This window comes from Rhipicephalus microplus, chromosome 4 (assembly GCF_043290135.1).
Source record: "Rhipicephalus microplus isolate Deutch F79 chromosome 4, USDA_Rmic, whole genome shotgun sequence".
NCBI lineage: Eukaryota > Metazoa > Arthropoda > Arachnida > Ixodida > Ixodidae > Rhipicephalus > Rhipicephalus microplus.
In genome coordinates, this window is record NC_134703.1 from 77,705,256 (window position 1) to 77,726,534 (window position 21,279).

Here is a 21,279-nt window from a genome sequence, read left to right on the forward strand (position 1 = left end):
ACAGCAGTTCACCAGTTGTGGAAATTAGCAGACGTCATGCCGGTATTTAATAGGTCCGAAAACAAGCAAATGATGCCAAATTATGGGTCAATATTTTTGCTGTCTACCAGCTCTGAACTTTCAGAGCATATTACTAGCAAATAGATTGTAGAACACCTAAATACACGTAACATTCTTTCAGAACCCTCACGTGGCTTTTGTGCTGGCTATACTACTGTTACAATTTACGCACGACATTGCTTCTTTTCTTGACGACCGAAAACAGGTTGATGTTGTATTTATTCAGTATTCAAAGGTCTTTGACATGGTTTGCCATGCTGAACATTTAACTTAATTACAACTTTTTTGGCAGCAACAAGCTGGTTGATTCAATAGCAGATATAGTTGCTGTAGCGCTCAAAGGTTGTTACGTTTAACTACGCGAAGTCATCTGACCTACATATCACATCAGGAAGGGGCTTCAAGGCTCCGTGCTTGGTCCGTTTTTGTTTATTATTTATATAAATGACGGAGATCAAGTTGCTGGTGATACTCATATTAAACTTGGAATCTATGCAGATGACTGCATTATCTGTAGAACAATCTCTAATTTTCAATATCAGGATGCGCTGAATAGTGTTCTTACTTTCGTCGTTGTGTAATAATAGGTAAACTTGGCAAACTTCAAAGAAACTGTAGTGACGACCTTTCAAATAAGGAACAGTCATTTCACTTTATATATAGGAATGAAGGTATATGTCTTAGATGTTACGTAGTCTATAGACATTGGTGTAACTCTCACAGAAAATTTAAAACGGCGCACGCATGTTGGCATTCAGCAACAAGCTTTTCGAAAACTTCGGTGTCTTCGACGCACGTTAAGCAACGTGGAAAAATAATGCTGACGGACAGTGAATGAATTTGGTTGCACTCGAATATGCATTAGTTGTTTGGTCGTCTCACCGCAAACATTGCAAAACTTTATTATAATCTGCTTTAAAAAAAGCAATTCTGCTTAAATTTTGTCACTATGACAGGCGTTTCTCGCCTACTTCACATGTGCAAGTTTTATCACTGCAGCCCCTGTCGAACGTAGGCGCACTTGCAATAGAATCATTTTCCTGCATAGATAAGCTAGTTCACACTAGTTTGAGTGTCCCGGGACCCATATCCTTCGTTGCATCTTCTGCACACCGTACCGGCTGATTTAATCATCTATATCTCGGGCTCATAAATAAATTCAGAATTGTTTTCGTTTTATTTTGTTTGTTGTTTGTTTTTCTGCAGAACGCGCATTTGTGGAATGAGCTCGATGGGCATCAGCGCAGACTCGGCCCTGAGCAATTGGGAAAAATAATTGATGAGCACGTATTTTTCTTAAGCTGCAATTTCAAGGTGCTCAACATTTTTATTTACACCTGCTATGTCTCGAAAACTGAAACAGCAATAATTGTATATACGTAGCATTGCACCATGTTGCTGGCACTTTAACTGCTTCACCGTTTCGGGGAAACAGGTTATTTTAAATCAAAATTCAAGAGACAAGTTGCTATACCCCCCCCCCCCCTGCCCCCTGCCCCCTCCTCTCTATGCCACACCGCCGCCGATCCGATTGAGCCCGCGCCATCGACACCTTGCAACGCCGCCGCCAAAGGTGGAAACTCCGGCCCGCCGCCACCGGAAATTTCGGTACTAGCGCACAGGCGAAGCAGAACACACATGGCGAGAGTTTTCATTGCGCGTTGTCTTTACGAACACGAAGAGAATTGTTCAACCAGCGTCCTCTACAAGAGGTAAACTTAATAGTCCTTGAGCTGGCACCAAGACGAGAACTTCGTTTTGACTGACACATCTGCAGGCGTAGAGTCTGCAGGCGCATCTGCAGGCGTTGCGGTTTGCCTTTTCCTTCTTCATTATTTTTTTTATCCATAGCGACTGTCAACGGCCGGCTTCCCTCCGATCGGCACCGTAAAAACCTGCGTCACAGAGAGAAAAAAAAGCACGAGTAAGCGGAATTAAGTGAATATGCAAATGAGCATGACGCTTTTTTGTCGAATGTGCGTCACTCGATGTTGCAGCGACTCGCAAAGGAGCGACTATCAGTGAGCAGACAGCCCCCGACGAACGATGCGCGATGAATGATTCACGCTTATAAATGCGGACTGTCCGATCGCCTGTCCATGCGTGTATAACATCGCTTCTCATTTTCCATTCAGCCTTGGCCTTCAAACGCTGTCTCCTTCGCAAATTTGCGCGTCTCTTCGCGCTTATTACGCAAGCGTTTCGCAGGGGTGTAATTTCGACCGCGTATATAGTCGCCCCGTTTTGTACGTGTAAATCATGGTCGTAAAGAGTACTTATGCTAGCGTCTCAGCCGCTGTCGCAACCACTCACGCCAGTGTTCAGTTTTACGACCGTGTTCCTGTTACACCTTTCCTGAGCTTGGCAGGTATACAGACATTTACGAGGCGATCCCTGCGTACCTGCATCGTACATGAAACGTTCAAGTCTGCGCGTGCGTTGTATACATCAAGGTGCTGGAGCGGAAGAGTCGTTATCTCCTAACAATACCTCGTGGCATGAATACTCGAGTGTAATTAATGAAAAGTGACAGCTCAAGCATGATACCAGTGTTCCCTCACACTCCGTTAGGTGGAGAGATTGGCAATCACACAGTATACAGTGCCTTATTTGTGTGGCAGTGTCGGCCATGGTAATAACAAACTCTCTCTCTCTCTCTCTGTCTATATATATATATATATATATATATATATATATATATATATATATATATATATATATATATATATATATATATATATATATATATATATATATATATATATATATATATATATATATATATGGGGGGGTTACGTCCCAAAACCACCATATGATTATGAGAGACGCCGTAGTGGAGGGCTCCGGAAATTTCGACCACCTGGGGTTCTTTAACGTGCGCCCGAATCTGAGCACATGGGCCTACAACATTTCCGCCTCCATCGGAAATGCAGCCGCCACAGCCGGGATTCGATCCCGCGCCCTGCGGGTCAGCAGCCGAGTACCTTAGCCACTAGACCACCGCGGCGGGGTAGTATATATATATATATATATATATATATATATATATATATATATATATATATATATATATATATATATATATATATATATATATATATATATATATATATGTATTTATTTATTTATTACACTTCATTTGTACTGTTTACGATTCCCCACTTCACATCACCTTCTTATTGAAGCACAACGTAATGACGCTTTTTTTTAATTGTTGTCCGTGGTTTTTCTGACGACGTCCTTTGATGCACCTCATGCACGACAGAGCGTCTTACGAATCAAGCAAAAAATACACCTTGTACTCAATTTAATCAGTGGAGAAAGCCACCGAAGCATCGCTGCCCTGTTTAAAGGGTACCAGGCAATGCGACCGCCTTTAATTCTGTGTCGAACAATTGCCGTTTTTATTGACGCACCCTACGAGAATCACTGCGATGCAAGCTTATTCATAGGATTTTCCTACAAGGAAGGTTGGTAGGAATACGAAGGAAAGAAAAGGCACTGATGTTAACCAGTCGAAGAGTACTTTTATGCTACCCTACACAAGGAAAGTATGTAAGGTCTATTTAAAGATGGAAAAAGAGAGAGAGGAGAAAGCACGTACCAAAGTCACACTTCACGGTCATCGTAACACATTACATTATCTCGTATGCTTATGAAGGTGTAGTTGTAATGGTTTAATTTTCTTCTCTCTTTTCAGTAAACAACCTTAAACCACACGCTCGTCATGGTTAACCTCCCTGCCTTTACTGTGTGTGCTTTCTCCCTGTCTCTCTAATAATATGTTAATGCTCACCCGGTTAGACAAATAGGCAGTGGCTAAAGTTAGATGTGACACCTTTGTTGCATTTTATCGTACTTCCCACCGAATAAAATAATAATTGCTAGGATTTGACGTTCCAAAACCACCATATGCTTATGAGAGAGGCCGTAGTGGAAGGCTCCGGAAATTTCGACCACCTGGAGTCTATTTACGTCCACCTAAATATACGCACACGCATTTTCGCATTTTCAGACATTTTCGCCTGCATCGGAAATGCGACCGCCGCAGGTGATTCGATCCCACGACTTTGGGTCAGCAGCCGAGTGTCTTAGCCTCTATATACACCACGGTGGCGGGTCCGACCGAATTATGTGACAATAGAAAAATAATACGTGTGAGCACGTGATGCATTCATTTCCGTCGCGCTACAACTTATAACGTTAAAACCATTTGCTTTCTTCTCATTGTTGCTTTTTTTTCGTTTGGTCCTCGAATATCAAAACTGTCACAACATATCCACGGACTGAACGACAGTGGGGTGAAGTGTCCGTCAGCTCATCATTGCTTTAGTGCATCCGTCCGTGCGTCTGTCCATTCGTCCATCCGCCTGTCCATCCACTTCGCCCCACTCGTCATCATTCACCTCGTGGATATGTTGCGGTTTTTTTTTTCAAGCACAAGCAAAGCTGTTTCATGCCAGCTTGCTAACTTCCTGCGTTCAGCTTATTCATCAGCTTATTCAGCTTATTCGGTGATAAATAATCATATCCATCCATCCATCCATCCATCCATCCATCCATCCATACATACATCCATCCATCCATACATCCATCCGTCCATCCGTCCGTCCGTCCGTCCGTCCGTCCGTCCGTCTATCTATCTATCTATCTATCTATCTATCTATCTATCTATCTATCTATCTATCTATCTATCTATCTATCTATCTATCTATCTATCTATCTATCTATCTATCTATCTATCTAACACACGGTATGCCACTATGCCTCACTCGTTCGTATCACAAACGTCGAACTTCGCAGTTTTGACTTGGTAATTTTTGACTGCGAGTTACACTTCGGTTTCACTCTGTCGGTGCAGTTTGTCGAGCCAGCTGTCTCAGAACTTTATAATTACACATTTCTTATTTTCATCATCCACTCCTAGCCTTCATTCATTATAAAAAGCAAATAACACTATACAACTAGCTTTCCTGCGAGAAAAATGGACATAAGGGAAAAAAAAAGCGAAGCTAGTCAGTTGAAATACCATGTTTGCACACGGCTCTGTTGACTTTTACCTGTACGAGGAAGGCGGAATTAAAACGCGACTGTTTCAGCGTTTTTAGCGCTTCGTAGCTTTTGCATGACCTTGGGGTGAAAAAGAGCTTCCTGTGCTCTTGAAGACTGTACTTCTAGTGTGAACCTGTCACTTACGTAACTGTCTGTGGTGTTACGAAACCGAAGCCCAGCCGACATCAGGCCTGCCTATTATGCGCTTGTTGGCTTCGCAAGGGTCGTACTGTTTGACTTCATCAGGAGTGCTCATAAGTACGAGTTACGGTTGTGATGTATAGGTATCGTTTCAAGCACGAAATGGTTCTTCCTCGCTTTGCACAGTCTCCAATGGGCAATCTATATTACGTTGATAGCTCCGAGAAAAAGATGCCCTATAAACACTTCAAGCACTTTCATTACGCAATGCGCATCCCAAACAATAGCAAGCGAATACTCGGACGCGCGTGATTTGGAACGTTCGAGAAGCGTGAGGAATAGTGTTTTCTCACGAACAACTTCATGTGAGGCATGCTGGTTCCATCCCAAATGTGTTTGTTTGCTCGCCCTAATGTTTGAGAAGGGTTGATGCGAAGCTGCTTGACGCAGGGTTCTCGAATGCAATCTATTGGCCTTCCGAGTTCAATTAATTAAATTGAATATTATTCATTCAGTTTCACGCGCAATGCGCATTGTGTGCAGTGATAACGCCAGCAGGTTGTTTATTTTACATTTTTTAACCTTTTCACTGTTCCTTCCTGCAAGTTTGTCATAGACTGCAGAAGTATGTGCTTGGTATTTTGGCAAATAAACTTCTTGATGGCTGTGTCGTCCATTTTTTGGGATGTTCTATCTTTTGCACTGCTCTTTCATTATTTATGAGCCCAAAGATACCAAAGAAAAAGACATCTTTTCTAGCTTTCAAGTCAATCACGTAATAAATTAATAAACTTCACCGACATGATTGATATACGCAGGGTGAACACTGAGACCATATTTAGCACTATAGCATGTCAGAAGCATACCTTTGTTTAAATAACTATATATATACATTTAGTTATTTTACTCAAAATACGGGCACTGAATCAAATGACTGTTTTGTGCGATTCTGCTTGGAGGATAATGGATCACTTATTCGTCCGACAGATGACAAACTTCTTTCACTTTTTCTGTCTAAGCTGTCTTCCATCAAGATGAAAATGCGCATTACACTGACCAGTCACCTAACTCACCAGGAGTAGTACTCTACCAGTGTTTCCTTTGTGGCAATACATAATGAAGAGTTGATTGATTCATATCTGGGGTCTGACGTCCCAGAACCACCATATGATTATGAGAGACGTCATATTGGAGAGCTCCGGAAATCCCAACCACCGGGGGTTCTTTAACGTGCACCCAAATCTGAACACACAAGCCTACAGCACTTTCGCCTCCATCGAAAATGCAGCCGCTGCAGCCGGAATTCGATCCCATGACCTGCGGGTCAGCGGCCGAGTACTTAGCCACTAGACCACGACGGCGGGGCGTGAAGGCCAACGGCACACAGGAAAAAAAATAACCGAGCAAATTGCAATAGCCTCTGCACGCACTGCGTTATACGGTGAACTCCAATACATCTTGCCTATTTCTTACCACTTTTGCCGCTTGGCGGTCACGACTATGTTCCGAGCTCATAGGAAGCGTGTCAATGTTAACAATACGCCGGCCTACCAATTTGCTTTTCGCGCTTTTCCTGTTTTTGAAAGGAACCCCGTTGTGGCGAAGGACAACAACAAGGTCAACGTGACTAAGCTCACCGTAAACAAAAAAAAACTTTATTTTCAGTTGAGATCTGAGTCAACATAAAAAACAACGACTCACCATCTGGATAGGCGCAACACCGACCGTGACGAGAGGGTGTTGTGTTCTGAGAAGCCTCTTCGACTATTGCATATTCTAAGCGCTTTTGGCCTCTGCAACGTTCCGAGAAATGACAAACGCACGACAGGCGCGTAAAGAAAGTGGGCGGTAAGTGTGGGCATCACTCGTATCATCGCCTGATCGCACGTGCGAAACACGCACGTGTCGCGAATCATCCAAGCGTATACGTTTTATCACCATAACCACCTTTCTTTTCTTTATTTTTCTCTTTAATTCTCTCCTATAATTATCCGAGGGAAGGAAAACTACACTTATAATTGCGATGGTGAGGAGACATGGCGAAACTGAACGTAAATTACCTCGGGCGGAAGTAATGATCTATATAACAGAGAAAAAAAGTGATGGCAGATGAAAAGGCTGCCTCACCTTCGAATTTGTGAGAGCGTGAGTCCATGATGCTTCACTCTCTCGTTGAACTTTCAAAACGGTTGTGGCGTTCTTTAAGCGAATGCAGTTACACTAGCGAGCTACGCAGGCCACGGTATGACGTCACTATGAGAGAGGTCGGTTGTTTTTGTAGACGCAACCAGTCTGGTTCGGCAGGAACTGTGTGCGGAAGAAGCGAGAGCTTGCCACAAAAAAATGAGAGAGATAGAAAAAAATATATAGAAGCGACAGAGCTTGGCAATCAGATAGAAGGAAAGCCAAACATACAAACGTGCAACAAAGCAACCGAAAAAGGCGTCGCCATTCGTATAGGAGATCGGTCATTTTTGTGACGTGAGGCCTATGAACGATCTTCCGACCATTTAATGCCATAGCTTCGCGCCATGTTTTTTTAGTATTGTTGAGTTATTTAAATGAAGTGGACTGCCTCGTTTGGCAGCTCTCCCACATTCCTGCCAAATGTTTTCCCGTGCTTCGAGCGTTCTCTGTCGCGTTTCAGGATTGCGAACTGTTATGTAATGCGAACGTGGAATCGATTAGTGAAACTCGTCGGAGCAATGATTTGGTCCCGTTTGTTTGACGTCAGTTCGTCGGTCGCGGTTTCGAATGAAGTAAGAACGAAGCCGGAAGGTCAGGAATGGTGATCATATACGTAAAACATAGAGAAATGAAAGTCCCCGCTGTCCCGACTCACCTGTTTTGCCTGCCAGCCTGCCGACCAAGAAACAAAAATGACAAGAAAAAAATCTGCAATTAGGGCATAGCGGCCGCTTCACCTTGGGTCTCACAGACGTGACGTCGACTGCAAAACAGACTCTCGAAGTAGAGGCGAGTGAATAATACCGATAGGCCCGTGTAGTATAGGATGAAGATTAGGTAACTGCGGATCTTGTATCATCTTGAGTATGCCCCTGTCCTCGTTGTAAAGAGGCTTTGCTTTATGAGAGGTACTACGCTATCACATAGTAAAGACTAATTTTAAAATAAATAGTGTGACGGCTTCGTGAAGTGTGATGCAAGGTTGTACAGCAAATGTTTTGATGGGGGTCTGAAGTTCGACGTTTGAGGTTTATTAGCATCAAATAATACAAATTGAGTGTAAACACTGTATGGGTCTTTCACTCGGGAAGCACTCTTTCACTACGGGAAGCAGTGGCGCTGCTTTCTCACAGAGAGCTGATTTGAGAATGAGCAGTGGCTTCCAGACAGGCGCCTAACCACATCGCACACTACACTCCACGCACTGTACCCTGGGAAATTCAGCGTGAACTGCACATTCCGCCCGAAGAATGCGAACACCGTGTACCGTATGGTATGGGGGAGTAGAAGCAGCCCAAGTATCCCTCCACTTCACAAATACAGCGTGCGACAAAATCTGGACGACATTGGGGAGTCGTTGCTGAAGGTCATGAAGTGCCGAGGACTGCGGGTCGTGGACAGATCCCAAACGTCCACGACCAGCCGACACTCTCGTCTCTTCTTTCTGTCGTTGTTATAGAGCGTGTTTCGTATAATTCGCAGTCTTATGGCAGAAAATTGGCTGGTCAGAAAATTTCATGGGGTTTACGTTCTAACACGACTCGAGCTATGACACTGATGCCACAATGCAGGGCTCCGGATAGCTCGGCCCACCTGGTGTTCTTCAACGTGCAATGACATCGTGCAATACATGAGACTGTAGCATTCCGCCTCCATGAAAACTGCAGTCACAGTGGCTGATGTCGAACACGCGTCTTTCCGGCCAACAGGCCCGCCCATGACACCGAGGCCGCTGTAAAGAACGTTCATTATCTCTGTTGTCTTGAAATGGCAGGATGTCAGAACTGCTTGTTATTAATTAAAAGGAGCCACTACACGGCTCGAATCATTACAAATTGTTTTTCTTGGGCTTTTTTGTTTGGTCCACTTTTTTCTATGAATGGCGCAGCGATCGTATTGTTACGAGTAACTTGTTTAACGATCTATTTACAGCGTACAGAACTCGACGAGCAAGATGGCGCCAGACCAGCATCAACCAAAAATTCACTTCGTCCTCCTCTTTAATGCAGCCGTGTTTAGCGGCTGTTATGTATCATAACCCCCGGCGGTAGAAGCACCGTCCCGGTGCCAAATTTACGCAGATGATGTCGAAGGGGGGTAATAGGGCTTTAGCCGAGCCACGTGAACGGTGTCGCTCGGAGCTGACGATGACTTTGCTGGATCGGTCGGAACACTCTCGTACGTGACGTCTGTCACTTGGCGTACGATACGGAATGGTCCAGTGTAGGGCGACAACAGTTTTTCAGACAGTCCCACACGCCGAGTAGGTGACCAGAGGAGCACGAGAGAACCCGGAGAAAAGTGCACGTCCCTATGGTGAGAATTGTAGAGCTGTTGTTGGCGCGCCTGTGAAGCCTGTAGACGGTTACGGGTGACTTGGCGCGCTTGGTCGGCGTGGGCAATGGATTCCCCAGCATATTCAGTGGCCGCAGGTAGTAAAGTGTCTAAGGGTAGAGTTGGGTCCCGGCCATATAGTAGATAGAAGGGCGAATAGCAGGCAGTGTTGTGACGAGATGAATTGTAGGCGAACGTCACATACGGCAAATGAATGTCCCAATACTGGTGGTCTGGCACAACGTATTTGGCAAGCATATCGGTTAGGGTCCTGTTAAGGCGCTCAGTGAGGCCATTTGACTGAGGATGGTACGAAGTAGTAAATATTGTATGGCAAGATCCCAGGATTCCATGAACGACAGCTTATAAGAACGTGCGGCCACGGTCGGTGAGAAGTTGACGGGGAGCACCGTGCACTAATATTATGTCGTACAGCAGAAAGTCCGCAACGTCGGTAGCGCAGCTGGTCGGTAGTGCTCGTGTGATTGCGTACCGCGTTGCGTAGTCCGTGGCAACAGCAATCCATTTATTTCCGGCTGTGGAGAGTGGAAAAGGGCCCAACAGGTCGAGACCAACTCGAAAGAAAGGCTCGTTGGGAACGTCGATCGGCTGAAGGTAGCCGGCTGGGAGGGCCGACGGCGTTTCGCGACGCTGACAGAGCTCACAAGCGGCGACATAGCGTCTAACAGAGCGGGAAAGTCCAGGCCAAAAAAAACCGACGTCGTACCCGATCGTATGTGCGAGAAACGCCCAAATGGCCCGTCATGGGAGCGCCATGAAGTTGATGCAGGACAGTGGAACGCAGGTGCGCTGGGTGACAGGAAGTAAGTCTGATCTGAAGGAATCGAGGTTACGGCTATATAGGATCCTGTCTTTTACCAAAGACATTCGTAGGGACGGGTAGCGAGGCGTTGACTCCAGTTTGTCAATAATGGCTCGTAAAGAAGCATCCCGACGTTGCTCTTCGCCAATGTTCATCAGCTGCGACACGGAAAAAACGTCCATGATATCGTCAGTATTGGTTGCTTCGTCAACAGGGTAGCGGGATAAACAATCCGCATCCTGATGTAATCGTCCTGTTTTGTACATTACACAGAACGTGTACTCTTGAAGGAGTAGAGCCCAACGAGCGAGACGTCCCGTCGGGTTTTTCAGGGAGGCTAGCCAGCAGAGCGCGTGATGATCCGTGACAACACGGAATGAGCGCCCGTACAGGTATATGGACGAAACTTGGCGACTGCCCATACAAGGGCGAGGCACTCGCGCTCCGTGATGGAATAGTTGCGCTCGGCTGGAGATAGCAATCGACTTGCGTAGGCTATAACACGGTCGTGTCCCCGTTGTTGCTGCAATAGCACAGCTCCTATGCCGTGTCCACTGGCGTCCGTGTGAACCTCGGTTGGGGCTAATGGATAAAAGTGAGCCAAGATTGGTGGCGTTGTAAGCAGTGTCGTAAGTTGCGAAGACGATGACGCTTGGTCATGGCCCCTGATAAACGAGGCGTCTTTCTTCAAGAGGTCTGTGAGGGGGCGTGCAATGGTCGCAAAGTCCTTAACAAAGCGTCTGAAATATGAGCACAACCCCACAAAACTGCGGACATCCTTTGTGGTCCTCGGAACGGGAAAGTTCGTGACTGCGCGAATTTTCTCTGGGTCTGGGCGCACGCCTTGGGCATCGACAAGGTGACCGAGCACGGAAATTCGACGACGAGCGAAGTGGCACTTGGAGGCGTTAAGCTGGAGCCCGGCTCGACGAAAAACGTCCAGAATAGCTGACAAACGATCAAGATGCGAGTCGAATGTGGGCGAAAAGGCACATTCGACTCGCATCTTGATACCTCGCACCTCCACCAATAATGTTACGAGTAACTGGTTTAATGATCTATTTACGGCGCACAGAACTCGACGAGCATGATGGCGCCAGACCAGCATCAAACTAAAACTCACTTCGTCCTCCTCTTTCATGCAGCCGTGTTTAGCGGCTGTTATGTATCAGTATGAATTACGAAGCGCTCGTGCCCTTGTACTCAGATGAACGAAATCTATTTCGTAAGACGTGTTTCATTTTGATTAGAGAAAGAGCATTTGTCGCACATATTTACTGGAAATTTTTACTGAAAGAAAAGTTGCATCACAACTTTAGCTGGAACCGTGGCGTCGGTGTGATGCCTTAAACTCATGAAGGTGCTCTTTCACGAAAGTGGCTGGAAATTTAAACATTGAAGGGTGTTCGGCTGCTTACGTTTTCCGCCGCCATCTTCATCATCATAATTATTCTCATGCATGTCTCCGCTCAGCCTTATTTCACTCCCAGGACCAAACACCGAGTGCCAGGTCAGCATTTAGACATTGGAAAACCTCTGAGCGTTTCTGCCGTGATATATGTATCACGGTTTCAAGGTTTTCGCTAGGTCTGAATTACTCTTGTCTAGAGCAAGCAGTCGGCCGTTTCGACCACTGTTTCTTTTATTATTGTTAAGAATATAGAGAGACCGACACCGTAGTTCTACCAGACGTGGTCACACGGCCTGCTATGGGTCTTTACGCGGTAATTCATGCATAAACTGAAGCTTGTTGATAAAGCGAAGTGGCGACTGCTGATGGTACTATTATCCACAGCCCCACGCTCGACCCCTCGACATACAAGTATGATTCAGAATCTACTGCCTGTATACTCATTTCAGTTACTCGAAAACACATTGGTGATGCCGGCCGTGCCAGTATTGTGGTTGTGGTGCTTAAGTGCTGACCCAAAGTCATGTTATTGAAAACCGGCCCATGTGCTTCGATTCAAGTGCATGTTTATGAACCACGGGTGGTATAAATTTCCAATCTCCTCCACTGCAGCGTCCCTCTTACGTCGTAACGTGGTTTTTGGACATGAAAGTCTAGCAATGGCTAAAATTTTTACTAACAGTATACTTTCGCCCCTTAATCTCAAATTACGTGATCCACCACCGACACGCGTGATAATCGCGCGACCGCACGTATATATTCAAAGTAATTTCTTTTGCAGTGACCTGCATTCGCTAACATTATTTGAAATAGATCATATGTTCGTATATACGCATTCATAATTCCAAACTCGTGTACGGCTGACGTCATAATATACGCACACGCACTGTTCAGATTCTAGTCAAGCACCTGCTCTTTGAACTGACACGCAAAAAGGAGTTAAATCTCTTCGACCATAACGCGGAAGATTTTTTTCCTCCCTTAGGGGCATCAAGAAAATGAACAAATGAACTTGCAGTACAAAGAAGGCTCTACTTCGTAGGCGTCGTAGCGCGGAGGCGTTTCAGTGATTTCATGTGCCGACGCATCTTGTGCGCCACTGTTTTCGAGAGTGAGCTCACTGTGGAATTCATGAAGGTATACGTTTTGTCGGGAAACAGATCTATAGCCAGTGGCCACGTGGCACTTTTTCTGTTCTTCATGCCTTATGGTCCCATACCTGATGGCCCTGATTATTCATACCTGCTGGTCTAATAGAAGACACGATCACCAGCTACGCGTCATGCCCAGTTTCTGGTTACGTAATGCTAGCTTTGCTTCTTTCTTTCTTTTTTTTAGTTTTGAGAGCATGGACAGGTAGGGCGAATCGTATCAAGGTATATATACATTATCAAATCGTTAATGAACCAACAAGTAATCAAGAAAACAATTCACAAAAATTGAAGCACAATGCACACGCACAACCAAAACCGAATGAAAATTCGGCATATCCCACGCACCTGGAAATCCACGTTATGCAAAGCATGCGGAAGAAAGCTGACCATGTTGCAATTTTTTTATTCGGCGACACGTCATGAAGGGACGCTTAATTAGTGTACAAATGTCGCGCACACAGATGTATGTTAAAGAGTTAAGGATGTTTATATAACCAAAAGTCTGCATTTGGACAACGATGCCAACTGGAAAATGCATATTAGCAACACTAGAAGCTGATATTAGGTGCTGATTCTCGCGAAGATGCTTGCCCTGGACACTGCAACATAAATCAACTTCAGCACATGGCAACTAACCACATCTGACGTTAACCTGACGTGACGGCTGTATAAAAAAAATTGCCCGCAGCTTCCCTTGGGGGAACACTGAGGAGGATGCGGAGCATATAATTGGTTAACGGGGTGTTAAAGTGTGACTTACTTGGGTCGATGGCTAAATTGGTTAACGTGGTTGTGAAATGGGGTGTTAAATTGCGACTTACTTGGGTCGATGGCTAAATTGGTTAACGTGGTTGTACGAGGGGGTGTTAAATGAGTGAACACGTACACACGTATGCGAAAGGGCGGCGCTGGTCGAAGGGACGTCGATCATTGTGTTTGTGGATTCGTTGGAATTCATTTCACCGCGACCTTGGTCGTCGACGCGCCGTACAAACCAACCGACGAGCGGCAACTGAGCGAGCGAGCGCCGACCTTGAGTATATATACAGCGCGATGGCGCATGCGCTGTCAGCTGTCGAATGTTCTCGAAGGAGAAGCGCGCGCGCGGCACAGATGGCGACGGCGCGACGGCGCATGCGCTGTCAGCTGTCGAATGTTCTCGAAGGAGAAGCGCGCGCGGCACAGATGGTGGGCGACGGCGCGACGGCGCATGCGCGCGCGTCAGCTGTCGAATGTTCGAGAAGCGGTGCGGACGGCGCGGACGGCGCACTACAAGGCGCGAGTATAAGATGCTTCCGCATCTAAAAAATCGACAGATCTCACGTACTTGGGAATCGACGTTATGCGAAGCATGTGGAGGGAAGCGACCGCGACGCAATTTTTTGTTGAGCGACACGTCATAAAATGACAGTAAATGCATGCACAAATGTTCAACACAAAAACATATGTTGAAGCGTTTCAGATGCTTATATAGCCAGGTGTTTGCACTTGCACAACGATGTCAACTGGAACATGCGTATTAGCAACACCAGAAGCTGGTATGAAGCGCTGATGCTCGCAAAGATGCTGGCCCTAGACACTGACACATAAATCAGCCTCAGCGCATGGCACCTAACCACAATTGACGTTTACCCGACGTAACAGCTGCATGAAAGGAGTACATAAGTAATGTTTATAAAATTAGGTAGGCATCACTGCAACTACTATTGACGTTTCACGAACATTAGCGTCTATTTGAAAAGTAGTTCCGAGACCTGGCGTAGCTCTGTGGAAAAATGCTTAATTGCCACGCAGAATGCTTGGGTTAGATTCCTGCTGGGACCCTGAAATTTATTATTTGCATTCCGGGGTGGGACAACGATGCCTATGTCAGGTCTTTTTTAACACTGGCATGGGCCTTCGTTAGGTCGACGCTACCGATGTCGGGTATTGCTTAACGCTCACGCCTTAAAATAGTCCATGTGTGTTCTCGTCATTCCTGTGTAGACACTAAGCGTCAATCACTTGTTGCACTTACCCGCACATATACTAGTGGCACATACCCGCCTTTGGGTATGAACCACTGTCTGGCGGGAAGTGTTTGACGACGTACGTGACGGGATTGTGACATTATTCATGTCCTGACCCGTGCGTCATATTCGTCAAACCATCTTAGCCTCCAATGCTGATTTTGGTTCACGCCAAGTAAAGGATGTGAACACGAGAGCACCCAAACGTAACCGGATAGATAGATAGATAGATAGATAGATAGATAGATAGATAGATAGATAGATAGATAGATAGATAGATAGATAGATAGATAGATAGATAGATAGATAGATAGATAGATAGATAGATAGATAGATAGATAGATAGATAGATAGATAGATAGATAGATAGATAGATAGATAGATAGATAGATAGATAGATAGATAGATAGATAGATAGATAGATAGATAGATAGATAGATAGACACGCTCAATGTCGCCGAAGTTCGCTAAGAAATGCTTCGCATTTAAAACAACACAGTAAGGGGGTCACTCATAACCCAGCGCACATACAGCTAGTGCACGTATTTTTTATGTTCACGATATTTAGTAGATGCGTATCTAATCAACTGCCACCCGCCAGTGTATAGTCTAGTGTTCACGGTGCTCTGCTGCTAACCTGATGATCGAGGTATCCGGCGTTTCTTATAATCTTATGTTGGTTTTGGGGCGTTAGACCTCACATATAAATCAATTTATCGATACTCGTGGTATCAAATTCCGGCCGTGACGACCGCACCTAGATGGTAAAAAGAACGTTGGATAGCCAAAACTTCCGGAGCCCTCTACTGCGGCGTCCTTCTTAGCCATATTGTGATTCTGGAACGTAAAGCCGCGGAAGTTGTTTTGGTCAAATCTACTGCTTGCAAACGACATCACTCTATACCTATTTATTGTGTTACAGATGTCAAGGGCGTTTTTTTTTTTGTAAGAGCACGGATGAACGAATGAATGTATGGATGCACGGAAAAACTTTATTATGATTCTCGGAATCCGTCCTAGCACGCTGTGGGCTGCTTTCATGACGGAACAGAAATACAGTCTCTAAAGTATTTTTACATAGAGACTTATCCGTGGTAATGTGCGAGGGCAGCTTATGTGCCCATGGACTGTGTCCACGGGGTCATTGTTGGACGTGGAGGATCGTGGGTGTACATAGCTTTTCAGATTATCTTCGTTATCTGTTTTTTTGTTAAATCAATATCCCCGTGTGGTCCGTTCTCCACTTTTGGAAGACCAGTGATGATTATACAGCGGGGCTGACTTCTGGCCTTGTTGGTACGACATATCTTAAAGTGTATCGCAGATTTATCGAGACGGGACAAGACGAAGGCATCACACGTGCACGGTCGTTCTAAGGCTTGCCTCGCGTATGTATTAATGGGTGCTGTGTGCGCCCCTTTTTATGATGGGGTCGCAACTTGGGCGCCCCTGAACTTGAAAAACAAAAAGAAAACTCCTCGTAATATTATCTATAAATTTGTTTGGATGTTTATTTTTCAATTAAATTGTTCTGCTTACAGAAAACAAAAAGCATGAATTCCCAGCCTGACTTTCTCCCCTTGGGGCAGGCCGTCTTCATTCAATAAACTTTATTTCTTCTTTTCATCCATTTCACAAAATAGACATAGAAGCGGTGAGTAAAAATGAGATAAACAAGACAGAAGAGCGGTGAAATTATTCTGCTATTTGTTTTTATACATTCTCCTTACCTCTCCACCACCAATCTTTTAGCAATCCCTTATTTATATTGCAAAGCTGTTTGCATTTTCGTTATTGTTCCTAAAACCTGAAGCTCCGTACAGAGTAGCACCTAATTACACACCCGGGTGCATATCTACACATTCAGTTGAATCACGCTCAGTCTTTTCCTTAGCCTCCCGACAGTGTGTACTTCTTCACTGAATCTCGCTTTAGAACTACGCGTTCCAAGGCGACCCGATTATTTCAAACGGCGAAGCGCTCCTTTTTGAACTGTCACAAAAATCCCCTTTCTCCATTTTCTCCTTGCCCTTTCACCATCACATGCGAAAGTGGTGGGGGGGGGTGCATGGGGGGGTCATATTTTTCCGAAATCTTTCAATCTTCAATACACGCACAGATATCAACACACGAATGTGCAACCCGCCGTGGTAGTCTAGTGGTTATGGTCTCGACTGCTGACTCGCAGGTCGTGAGATCTAACTCGGCCGCGCCAGTCGCATTTTCACTGCAGGCGAATATGCTCGGGGCTTGTTTGCTGGTATTTAAAGAACCCCAGGTGATCTGGTGGCTAAAGCCCCTGGTGGCTAAAGCCTGGTGGCTAAAGAACCCCAGGTGATCGAAATTTCCGGAATTCTTCACCATGGCGTCCATCATAATCATATCATAGTTTGGGGACTTTAAACTGTAACAGTTATAATTATTATTACACGAATACTCATAAAGTGTGATGAAATACCCCCCCCCCCTCCCCGCAAAAAAAATGAATAAAAAGTTACGGCTGTGCCCCTGTTAGGCAGCTAGTCTAAACATTTTCCTCCGCAGACGACTTCTTTATTTTCGGTGGACCATTGGTGAACAGCGAGGCTTGTATACTTTCTGTGGCACATACGCGCCAGGAGTTCTTGCGCACCGACGAACGAGGATAAAGTTTTGTTACGTCTCGCTAGAGGAAACCATGAATCAATATTCAAAAGACACGAGCAGTTGACTCATTCAGTGAGTCAACTGTTGTCTAGTGCCCCCGCAAACGGCCCTCCGTAATATAGGAAAAACTGCAGGCATAATCACTGCCCCTTTAATTACCACCGAGAAGGTATTGAGCCGTCCAGTGTTTTCCTGATTGTAAATTCGAGAAAGGCTTCTTCCCAGACTTGTTTCTGAAAACATGTGCTGACGCAACGTCGCAGAAACGCTCGTTTTTAACAGAGATAAAGCTGCCAACATCAATCATACACGCTTGGCCGAGTATACGGGAGTGTGCGTGCTACGAGGATACTTTTTTACTCGACCGTGATCAAGGGCTGCTGTACAATCCTTAATAGACGCCTACATAGCTGATGCGCCACACGGGTATACTCGCCACGTGTGTCTATAAGCTCAAGACTCACAGCAAAAAAATAAAAGAGGAAAAAGAAGAAGTGATTCCCACACAAGTAACATTCTGTCCAAGAAAAAAAGAGACTCAAAGGCGCCTAAAAACATCAGTACACGTGTACCGTATGTCGCAGATTAATTTTTTTCTCTTGCTTTGTCTGGAGACGACTATCCTGTCCCTATAGCACTGTCAAGGACAATTGCGTTCGCGTAAGCGGCAGCAATAAATGTCAACAACAATGCATCAAACAGCCCGATATTGTACTTTGCAAAACAGACCACGCGTTAAACTGTCTCCGTACAGTTGCAAATGTCACAGAGACAGATCTTTAATCTAATAGCTGGGGATCACTATGCCCAGTAACGAACAGTATAAGTATAGCTTTGTTCACGCTAGATCGACATGAATGAGAAAAGTCAGAAGTCGAGCTCATCCAACTTTGCTCTAGTGGGCCTATCATCTGAACGCGTAGCTGTGGATTTGCCGCGCCTGATAACAAGCCTGGCTGATGAAGAAACTGTAGAGATTGACCTTTGCTCACCTTCGGAGGTTTCTGTGTAGTTTCACTTAGTAGAGCCTTACAAAACCATCAAGAGAAGCTGGTTGGCGAATGCATGGGTATGTACTAGAACCGGTATAGTGTGTATATATGCATTCACGGGCGTACACAGGCGTTCATCGCACGATGAATACTGGGGAAGTATATATTCCGGCTGGTTGCTGTGATTGTCGTACAGAACATCAATATGCAGTTGTGGCCCTGCAAATAGAAAAAAAGTCATGCATGGCTAATAGCGTTTAAACGCTTCCTGATTTTGACTGAAAAGTATAGCTACTTCTCTGTCTCGGGAAAAGCTGCACTAATATTATTCGCCAGTGTTGAAGGTTGGGCGAGTTCGTTCATCGTACTTGAACTAGTATAGCGCATTAAGAAATGGCCGAACAGACCTACACAAGAGGACAGAACGCCAACTTCCCGTTAGTGCTCTGTCCTCTTGTCTCGGTCTACTCGGCCATTTCTTTTTTACCGTAATATGTTATACCAGTTCAAGTAACATCATTGCGGCCGAGCTTAGCGAAGACGCCTGAGTCCCACGCTGAAAGGTGGGCCACGAATAACTCGCTCGTGTTTTTTTCCGCCTGTCATTGAATATCATCGTGCGTATATACAACTCTATTGAATGAATGTACGAAGAGAAGGGACTTTTAAAAGCTCGGTTCCTCGTTCTTAGACACAGCCTTATGAAAGAAAACAGACAATAAAGCCACGGACAGTATAGGAGGTTATTTGTACGGTTCTGGTACAGTTTTAGTATTGTTTTGTCACATAGGCACCCTTGATGCCTTAAAGTAGTGTGCTCATAAAAAAATATTACGTGCTATGTGACGCCAGTACGCAAAAAGGATGTTCCACACTCACCGTCATGGCTACAATCGGTGCTGATTAGTACTCCTACAGGTTTGAACGCACATAAATATCCGTTAATGTGGATGTAGGGACGAATGCCACCGTATCTCAATTGGTGGCGCATCGGGAACGTTATGCGAAAATTGCAGGTTGAGCCCTTGCCAGCAGCAAGCTGTCTTTTCGCGCACTTCACATTTCTTCACTTATAAATCGTAATCACCGCAATACAATTCAAGCAATACAATTAACGCCCAGAGTACCTTCATTGTCTTCATAATTTGTCAGTTTTCATTAAGGTTGTCTCTTAAGTAGAGCACAACAAAAATGAGCTCTGAATCCATATTCACAAAATGTTATTACAGAAGCAATGTTTTTAACAGGAAATCGCGCTATACATATCATTAGCGAAGGTGGTTGGCCAAAGAGAAAGAACACTGAACGAAAAACCTTCTGAATTCGAACCCTGTTGTACAAGACGTTGCGACGAGCAACGGTGCTTGTCTTTCGGCCTAGAGATGTTGTACGACCGTAAAGACACTTCTTTTAAATACGATAGTCTTTCTTGGGGACCTTCCACGCAAAAATTTTGGTCCGTCTGTCTGGTTTTCTGTCTGTCTTCACATTTGTCTGTTTGTCCGCTCTTAACTATACCTTAAACCGCGCCAAACCATAACTCAAACGGCCAACCCCACCCGCAGCGCCCACCAATATTGCTCAAGTTTCAGCGTTCATACTTGTGCGATTGTCAATAAAAAAGCAATTAGTGCGCACATTTGAGGTACCATAACAACACGTCAATATTTTCTATGTGTGTCTTTATACTATAAAAGGCATACATAAGTAATTCTAAGGACCGTAGCATTTATCACACTGCGCTGACAATGCAACGCGATGCTCAAAAAGGCAACTGCTTCCAACGCTTTGCTAAGATGACACGTTGGTGGCACCTGCCCGTCGCTTTGCGTTCTACACCTTATCGCCTCCGAGACAGGCGACCGCACGCCTTCCTTCGTTTTGGAAGACAAGTGCCAGATAGCGCTCGTGTCTAACGTGCCTTGATGCGCTCTTTCGTCTTTGCTGCACGGATCGAGACTCTCTAACGCATCGCCTCCAGAATACAATTCACCAAATCTTCACCAAATATCGTTTTTCGACGACATTTGCAGTGAAATATGCAGATATGGGGCCAACGTTTTTCGATCTGTACCTTCGAATGACGTTTCTTCTTGGGAGCCCGACAACTTATGCTCACTCGCTCGGCCTCTCGCATGCGCGTTGTTTGTCCTAAACGAACAAGAGTGCCGGAAGGAAACAACACAAGCTGCCATATTACTTCTGGCCTTTTCGTTTAAACGCAGTGATAACGTGACCAGCAGGCGTGCGCAGCAGAGGGAGACCCTGCTTTATAGCAAAGCAGACCGAAGGACGCGGTGTGTTTGTCTCACTCCGTCTACACTGTGAATCAATCGGCCAAGGACACGACGTTGCCCTGCTTACGGCGCCATACTCCTTGTCCGTGAACACGGCGCGATATCAGAGGCGGTATATGGGTCAGATCGTTGATGTCACTTGATACGAGGATGGCAGGGTGCCCAATATCTGG

General features: G+C 45.2%; 1 long non-coding RNA gene across 1 annotated transcript; it reads right to left on the reverse strand.

Moving 5' to 3' along the window:
• Positions 1-1,704: 1,704 nt before the first annotated feature.
• On the reverse strand, positions 1,705-21,036 carry LOC142813941 (uncharacterized). Its single transcript, XR_012894748.1, has 3 exons — positions 20,884-21,036; positions 18,810-19,028; positions 1,705-1,955 (listed from the first exon to the last, which is right to left on the reverse strand). It is a non-coding gene; the product is annotated as an uncharacterized LOC142813941 (long non-coding RNA).
• Between the last annotated feature and the right edge of the window lie 243 nt (positions 21,037-21,279).